The sequence below is a fragment of the Clinocottus analis genome, unplaced genomic scaffold, assembly GCF_023055335.1.
Source record: "Clinocottus analis isolate CAN_PGR_092001 unplaced genomic scaffold, fCliAna1.0.p SCAF_16, whole genome shotgun sequence".
In the NCBI taxonomy this organism is placed as follows: Eukaryota; Metazoa; Chordata; class Actinopteri; order Perciformes; family Cottidae; genus Clinocottus; species Clinocottus analis.
Genome location: NW_027175887.1, coordinates 15,217,081 through 15,226,801, shown reverse-complemented (window position 1 = coordinate 15,226,801; position 9,721 = coordinate 15,217,081).

The window sequence follows — 9,721 nt, the reverse complement described above, 5'->3', positions numbered from 1 at the left end:
GCGGTGCACTAATATGAAACAGTGATACGGCCGCTCCATCAAAGCTGTGTGCCGCTATCTGAAATTAATCAACACCCCTCGAGTCATTCACAATCCAGTATTCATGGCAGCCTGGGTATGAAAGTGCAATGAAATTTATTATATCTCAAATGGGTGTGACCCTATAAGAATAACAGCAGAGTTATTGAGTTTTTTGCACATCTCGGAGGACAGAAATGGCTTTTTATCCTCCACAGACACTTTTAGTTCTATTCACTGCAGCGCCGGAGGCTTTGATCCGAGATGTATTTACCTAATATCTTCCCAGTGCCTACACGGTGCATTGAAAGATTTTTTTTTTGGGGAAGTTTAGCTTCTTAGAAGTTGGTCACAGTCTGCAAATACGAACATCAAGTCGGTTTCGCTACTTGTCTGCAAGTGTTCTGTGCTGAAGTCGAACATGCATTTCCTTCGCTTTAGGAGGGAACCGAGGATACAGAAGCTGGAGACAAGAGCGTCACATCGTCGCCGCGTTTTGAAACCTCCGTCCACCAACGCTTTATAGGGAAATACGGGCAAATTATGAAACTATTCTGTTTAGAGAGCCGACGGGGACGTCAGAGTCCAAGCTCCTTCGGTGACCGATGCGCTGAACAATATATTTTCCACGAGTTTCCCATAGTTCTGTTGACATGAATATGAAGGATTAGGTCGATAACCGCACATCATCTGAGGACAACTCCGTGTCTTTGTTGTTAATTAGTGCGAGCAGTGTCTGGGTGGGAATATCAGTCGATGTCACGATGTGCTCCGCGGTGCATGTTGTTAAAATGCAGCACAGTGTTTAATCTGTAACTATGCTTTATGGTTTTAGATATGATATTATCTCATCTATCCATTCCCCCGCGCTCATTACGCTCTATGATTGCTGTAAAAATGTGAGTTTGCTGGTTCTGCTCACGTTGGTGTCGGTTTCCTCTCAGTAGACCTGCAAGTCACAGTCGCAGACTCCAATCATTCGTCTTGCCCACACATGTGATTTATCTTTGTTGGCTCCGTCGTAGACTGACAGTGTGTGGAGAGCGTTTCCACCCTTCTGCCCACTTTGCACCGGTCGTGGGTGCAGACATCTGTCAACCCACACGTGGGGAGGAACACTGAGCTTTTTGGTTTTGCATCTGCGTTTCAGTATTTGACCGTCCTTTAAGGCCAATCAGGTTGATTTTTTAAATTATTTTTAAAATAGGGAACTCACCAGTTGTTTAACTCAAAGCCTGCTAAGTTACAAGAATATCCTTCATTGTATTCTTTGTCGTTATTTTCATTTCTGCGAGAATGAACTCCTGAAAAAGAAAGAAAAAGAGACTTTAGTTATGATTATATATCCTTAGAAAAGATGGAGGAGGTCACCTCCTACTAAAGTGGAGGTTGTAAGAGTACAGATTGCCAGACATGCTCAATAAGTATCACTTCTGCTTATTTTGGATGGTACAAGTGGGAGAAGAAGTATCTTTCATGCTGTTACATCTTTTAGCAGGTATTCTCTGGGGAAAACAGAGTGCCTTTGACTCTAATGAGTGCTGACAATATATCTGCTGCTCTTCATTTGCTTTACTAATAAGCATATGTCAGCTGTTTGCGCGTCTGGTAATGGGTGGGAAAGCAAGGGCAATGCTCATTTGAGCCTTAACAATGAATATTTCAGTTTAAAACACGACAAACTGATGTTGCTGCTGTTTCTAAATGTCTTTACTGCGGCAGACCAACAGCTCGTTGAAACATCACTCTGATTTATAAGACAAGAACGTACCTCACCCAGCTAATTAGCTTTTCAACTGGGACTTTTTTCTTCTTCTTCTTCTTCTCCCTTTTTAATTATTAAGTCAAATAAGCCCTGGGGTAGAGGGGGAGACACATAATGATCTTCAGGACCTACACCCTGAACTGCAGTGTTTGCATAACCACGCACCGGAAAGATCAACAACCAGCTACATCTATTAGACACACACTTTCATTACCGTTAATTAAGAAAAGATGACATCTAATAATATTAAAGATCATATTGGCAAACAGTCAACGCTTTAATTCAGACAGAATGAGGAGCTTGGACAGGTTTGGTGCTTGATCCCAGAGACTTGCAGGAGGTTAGTACTCGCAGACTTGTGGCATTGGGAGGCGTCCTGCTGGTGGTGGAGGTCAAGCTGGTCACGGTGGTGGTGGAGGTCAAGCTGGTCCTGCTGGTGGTGGTGGAGGTCATGCTGGTGGGGAGCAGCCAGGTTATGGAGGGCCTCTCAGGTGATGTAGAACCTGCAAGGAAGAGCCTGGAGAGTTTAAAAAGACTCGGTGTGCTTTTCTAACATTGAACCCAGCTGTCATGTGTGAGTCAGACGTGTATGTTTTGATGCTGTTTTTCTTCTTCTTTTCATCCCACTCTTTTAAATAAATTGATACACAAGGGGAAGGTATTCATTCCCTCTCTGCAACTGTCTTGCTTTATTTCTTTAAAAAAAACAAAAAAGCTGTACCGTTTTCATTTATTCATATTTTTTTGAAAAGGTACATGTTCTGAAGACATTTGCGGATGTGTGTGGGTAGTGTGTGTGTGTGTGTGTGTGTGTGTGTGTGTGGGAGGGAGGGGAGGGGACTGGGCTGATTTGGCCTCTTGTATAGTACTTTGTTGTATTATTCAGTCCAGGGACTGCTATGTTACAAAACCGGTAAAGACAAAGAAATAAGACGAGAATATTTTGTGGCATTCAAGGAGGGTTGAGGACATTTGGCGTGTTATTTAACGTGATGGATTCTGATTGCCAAGGCAACTGCTTAAGATTTTTTTAATGGCTTTATGGAAATAACGCAGCCTGGAGGTAAAGTGAACCTGCAGAGGATCCGACGCCAGCCTCTGACTGTTGAGCAGCTTTAAACACATGGGAAGTCCGTGTCGGCTACGCGTCTGATCTGCGTTTGTTTGTACAAGAAGCCAGCGTGTTTTCACGGACAATTATTTTAAACGTCCTAGCGCTGAAGTCAACAGACTCGGCTGAACAAGATGGATTAACCGATGGGAAATCATGTTAGGAAGAGAGTCAAAGCAGCTCTTTAAACAATGTGTTTGTGAAAACTTGAGCGCAGTATAAGGCTGGGGGTGAAAGGTCATTGATTATTCAAACTGGAGCTTGAATGAGCTCAATACAGTTCATGGCAAGCGGAGGTTTTGGACGGGGGCGTTGGAGGAAAGGGTCATTGGTCATTCACGGCAAAAATGGATTATTCTATGGAAGCTCATTCCTGCCACGAAAAAAAAACATAATTGTGACACACAAAAAAAAGAAATCATACCGACAAAAAAAGTCATGACAAAAAAAATCATGTAAAAAAAAGTATGACAAAATAAAATCATGACAAAAAAAATGTCATGACAAAAAAAATCATGTCCAAAAAATGTATGGCAAAAAAAAATCATGAGCAAAAAAAAGTCATGACAAAAAAGCATGACCAAAAAAGTGTCAAAAAAAAAGGATGACAAAAAAAGTATGACAAAAAAAAGCATGACCAAAAAAGTGTATGATAAAAAAAGTATGACAGAAAAAAGTCATGACAAAAAAAAGTCAGGAACTTAAAGAACAATCAGTCGGACTGGACACACCTAGGCCGTGTCTACGAACGCACACTTGCGCACTTCGAGCACTTCGAGCACTGACTTTCAGTGCTCGAAGTGCGCCACACTGACAAAACCAGCAGAATTCAGTGCACTGAAAGTACCCGGATGACGCACTGCAAACGGTCCAAAAATGTACCGTAAAGTGATGGACACTACTCGCACTGAACGGGCGCCATCTTGGCTACGTAGCGGAAGAGGAGGAGCCATTTCGCCAGCTTTTTATTAATTTATTTATATCCTCCGGCCGCGATTGTGGAGGTGTCGCAGTTTCCACATGGGTTGGAGAAAGAGGAACACAAGGGACAAAAATAGGGTAAGAAGTGCGTTCATTTTGTCGGTTTTAGTTTCGCGGGTATCGCGAGCAGATTTGCGTCCGTCACTTCCGCCAATTGGTTAACGTAACTGTTCCACTTGATACAGCGCTCATCAGCGACACAGTGCACTACAGATGTTAGTGCACTGTGTTATAGTGCACTGTATTGCAGTGTACTTCGTAAGGTGTTTGGTAGTAGACACGGCCCTGGACACACCTGGACACACCTGGAGGGGAAAGGCCTCGCCGATGACAAACCCTCTTTTCTTCATGCAGTCGTCGTCTGTTGCGTCAGACATTGTTTTGCCTTCAGCTCCAGATCACCGCGCGCAGACAGCAGCCAGCAGGTGGATCTAATTGTCATAATCACATCCCGCGCTTTCCTGGCACCGATGACATTGAATCGCTTTAGTGTTTGGATTCAGGGCGGTTATCCTCACTTCCTCGCTTACGTGACACAACTGCTGAAAGGAGGGATGTTTGTCATTAACTGAACTTGTTCGAAACCTCTTAGAAGCAACTTTTTCCTCCAAAAGCAGCGGTGTAACTAATAACATTCATGACGGCTCTGTTGCATTTAGGTGTCTGAGTCTTGGATGGCCTTGAGCCAGCATGCACAATACCAGGAAATTGGAACTAGAGTACCTAAATGGAATTGAGCCATAATTAATGTCATTAGTTACTGTCTAGGAGGTATTTTTGGTTTCACTGGCTGTATTGTATCTGGAATTGCAATACGAGCACAAAATGTACAGTGGCCCTGAGGTGCTCAACACAACGGTATTACAGAAAACATAACAACATTGCAGACAACCCAATGAATGTTTCATAAAATCCTTCGGTGTCCTCGTCAACTTCTCCCTGAAAATGTTTCTGTACACAAGTTTGCATGTTCGTATTGTTGCTGTGATATCAAAGAATCAGACAACTCTACCCGCAGTGGTTGATCTTCCAGACTGACAATTAAAAAACCCCAACAATGAGCCAGGAGTCTCGCCATCAGGGCCCCGAAACTGAAGCAGCGAATTGGAATGCAGCCCACGCTTACGTTCTCATTTACACTGTGAAAACGACTTCAAATGTCAAAAGTGGGATGTCAAATGTCTCGATATGTTTCCAGCCGGCGCCCACTGCTAACAATTGTATATTAAGATGTAATTAATGCAATTGTAACTATACAATATTGATACATCAACCCAGCCCCAAGCAAAACAACTAAACATGCGACAGTTCTTCAGAAATCCCGTCGCAAATAGCGTCGCCATTTTTAACATGTTTACAACTTTTACTCATTCAGGAAGTGCTTCCATCAATGACCTTGTGTTCCTGGTTTGTCTAGAGGAGGTTTTTTTTTGAGGCGGGAGGATGTTCCTAAACAAAGACACACTGTGCACACATGATATAGACACACAGCTGCAGGAGGATGAATGATTGAATGAATGATGGAGTTACTGTGTACCATGAAGTCCTTCTCATCTCTACATTTGAAAGGTGTTCCTTGTACAGAGCATTGTTTTTAGACAGCATTTCCCCTTTTTATTGCACGAACCTCTTTGAGGAATCACATTTCGGGATGTTGTCGCATTTATTTGTTTTATAACCATTTTGAACCCGTTTGTCACTCTGCCACTTTTATACTTTATGAAACGAGTAAAAGCTTCAGGATTCCCGAGTGGGCTTATTTACTGTCGTATTTTATAACAGAGAACAAAACGTCAAAATCTCTTAAACTCAGATCTTATTTCAAGCATCAAACCAAAAAAAGACACACATTCAAATCCACTGAAAAGCCAAACTTTGAAACCAGAAATGTAAAAAACGCTAACTCGTGTCTGTTTTTGTCATGAAAGTTGAGTTTTTTTAGAGAAAAAAAACCCCTCAGGTTTTTGTTTCTTGCGTGGTGAAAGAAAAAATGGTGAAAAAAAACAAATGGCAGATCTAACAGTGTGAGGTCTTCACAATGCATTCACTCCAGCTCGAGCATTTCCAGATATTTCAGATGGCTCACGCCCTCCGGGCCGCCCGAACCGACTCATTTCAGTCAGGGTCGTGGGGGGGCTTGAGTCTATCCCAGCATGCAATGGGTGAGAGGCAGGGCACACTGCTGGAGAAGTCAGCAGTCTATCGCAGGGCTAATACAGACAGACAGACAAGCGCTCACATTCACACCTTCAGGCAATGTAGTGTTTCTTTCACCTGACCCGCATGTCTGCATGGACTGTGAGAGGAAACCAGGGCAGCGGCACGGAAAACATGCTCACACCGAGACGGACTAAAAAGAAAAAGAAGTTGGAGTCGGACGTCTTTTAATAATTGCGCTTCTGTTTCGTAAAATTCATGAAGCGAAATGTTGGGATCTCTTCTAATGAATTCATGTGCGGCCACCTACGGGAGCTATTTCTGTAGAATTCCGATTTCCCTCCATGCCGAGGGTGTTAAATGAAGAACAAAGCTTAATTTCAGTCACAATGCATACCAACACACCGTTCCCCTGGTCGGATGCCTCCCATTCTTTATTCAGCAAAGAGCGTCGTTGTTGAATCGAATGCAGAGGCGGTTCAGTCCAAATTATCACTTGTTTTGTTTTTTTCACACTTCATTCTTTAAAACTAGTTTCTGTTGCAGTGACAAAGCAAATTCTTTTGTCAACAAGAAAACGTTGTTTCTTAGCTCCGGGATACTTTGAGTGCCTCTACCTGTAAGTTATTTGACCATGAGTGGTCATCAGTTTGCATGTTCTTCCCTCTAAAATGACTCCTCTCTTGATTTATCTACTCAGTAAACATTGTAAACATGAGCTTATGTCTCAATCTCTAGTGTCAAGTCTTCAATACAGCAGGATGTTCATTTAGTAAATGATGTTCGCATTCAGAGTAAAAAAGGGATAAATCAGGGAATGCTTGAGGGCGGGGCTACTGTGTAATTGACAGGTCACGACCACTACGAGAGCCCATAAAGTGTCAGATATACGACAACATGAATGTATCACGCTCAAGGAAACGTCTACGGCTCTGAATTGGAGTTTAACTTCCATAATCGCCACCTTTTTTCTTCTCTTTTATGGATTATCTGACCTTCTGATGGACTGTAAACTTCTCCCATGTGTTTTTAGGCCCTCAGCCCCAATGCATGATGGGAAAGACTCTCACCCTCAATGGACCTGTTGGCAGGGAACATTCAAACAGTTGTGTCGTATTTGATACGAGTAGCGTGCCCCTCTCGTTTTGATTCTGTGCAGATGTTCCATTCATGTTCATCAGCTTCTCCGCTTCCTAAAGTCTACGCTCTTGTCGCTATCGCTCTCTGAATTAACGCTGCGATTCATACGCTGAGAGAGAAAGAAGGGTGAGCAGGAGTGTTTAGCGTTTGTGCAGAATATGTAGCAGCATGCAGAGCGAGCGAGAGCTCCTGCTAATGGAAATCATGGCGCTTCCTTCCTTTTCTGTGTGATTAAACAGTCAATAGAATTGGGATAATAGAGAATTGTTTTCCACCGAAGAGAGAAAAATAATGCACCAAAGCGTCGAGTATTCAGAGAAGTCTTGAAATGCTTTCGGCGCATGATGGGAAATGCCACTTCTTAATGGATCGCAATCGACGCTATTTAAAAATCCTGAAGCCTCCGACTAATTGCATTCTCCGATGCACCACAAAGTAATTTCACATGTCAAAGGATGCAAATTTGAGAGTTGATCATTCTAAATGAACCCCGAAAAAAAAAAACACATTCATAACTCACACAGATAAAGGTTGACGTGCAAATCCCACCAACAAAAACATTCTTTAAATGACGGCTCGTGTGTTTGTGACACTGAAAATCAGTTTGGATGGTGAATATTTGTGTTATAATTATTATTACCCCCCCCCAAAAAAATATATTAGATACTTTTAAACACGGGTTTATATTGGTTATAAGTGCTTTTCATTGACTCGTTTAAATTTTTAAGGCATCTTCTGAATGGGTGTCCCTATCGGGGCAATCAGTGGAAGCTTCCAGAGACTTTATGATTGCCGGACAGATTAGAAGACTGTCGTATGCATCAGAGCCTCATCCAGGAAATAACAAGTGCCTCAGCAATCAGAAACACGTTCCCCAGGAGGTGTTCGGAGGGGGGGGGGGGGAGCCAATGTGATTGCAGCGTTTTGAGATTAAAAGACACGCGGGAGGACAGAGCGGTGGTGAATTCCCAGCTGAGACAGGAGCACCAACAAGGTGTGACGGAAAGAAATCTCATTGTGTGACATCGTTGCTCAGATTCTCGTAGTGACACATTTACAGCCCGGAGAAGCAGCAGGACATCGTTTTCTCTCAACACAGTGAGTTCCTGCTCGGAATGAAAATGCATCTTACTCCTCAGCTCCCGCGGCCCTCACGCGCAAAAATGATTTAGTCCCTCGGATACGGTGAAATCTGAAATGTTCCCTTTTTCTGGGTTACGTCGAAATCTTTGATGCATTTTTCATGAATGTAACTTTTTAGCACAAAAGGCCGACATTTAAGAAAACTGTGGAGCTCGGAGGATGAGCATTATCTCTGCCAGGAGGATCAGGAGAGGGGTGTGAATGATTCTGTGTGTGTGTGTATGTGTGTGTCTGTACTTTATGTGTTGTTATGTGAAAATAAGATTTGCTTAATTGGTTGTTGTTTGTTTGACCTTGCAAATCTATATTTTCTGTTATGACTCGTTCTGCTTTTCATTTTGTGTTTGTCTTAAAGTTCTGTTGCTGGAAAAAATATACTTTTTAGCCTTTTTCTTGAAGGCCCACACCAAAAATATGAAAACCTGCAACAATATGTTCATGTATAAGGAAGCCTAGCAGGGTAACCAAGAGATGAGAAACAAATGAAATGATAGATAATTGTCTTTAGTGTATTTTACAGCTAATTTAAGACATAGGTCTTAAATCGCTAACACAAGAGATGCTAACAGAAAGCTAACCCAAGAGATGATACTAAAAAGCTAACACGAGATGGTACTAGAAAGCTAACACAAGAGATGGTACAAGGAAGCTAACACAAGAGATGGCACTAGAAAGCTAACACAAGAAGAAGGTTGAGGCCTTTTTCAAAGCAGATATTCAGACTTATTTAAGCAGGAAAAGCACAGATGTTACTGAAATTAAAGTCTATTGAAGTGTCCCAGTAAGCAATGACGGTGGAAGTAAGAAAAGATACCAGGAGCCCAAAGCTAACTTGTTTTTTCATGTGCTTTTCTGATGGAAAAGCATGTCATTCACTTAATATTTAGTACCAACACAATACATAAAGCTTGTTTGTTGACCGCTTGAGTTTTCAGTCAAAATCTTCTCACATGTTTTTTTAGAAAAATACTTCCCACCCTTTAACAAAAGGAACATTATCATTGTGCTCCGTGCGGTGAAAGGACATGAAGTGACCCAGCGTTTTGTGAGCGTGTTCGAGGGAGTTGAACGGTAGACTAATTCACAAAGCTAAAAGGAGGGAACAATTAAAGCCTAAAAGCATTTTATCTTCCACAAGAATGGAACCGTTGATTTTTTCTTTTTCTCCTGCCCAGCCTCCTCTCATTTGTACTCCGCTGTGATCAGAGAAAGTCTTTGTTTGGCGGGAAGGAGAAAAAAAAAAAAAAAACAGGACCAAAGATGAGGCGGAAGAGACAGGCAGGCTCATTATCGCCAGCAGAAAAAGTTCCGGGGGAATAAAAGTCATGTGACCCGTGTGAGCGCGCGTCTTCTATTTCCCAGTGTGTGAAGACTCTTTGATTCCTTTGACTTTCATATCGTAATGA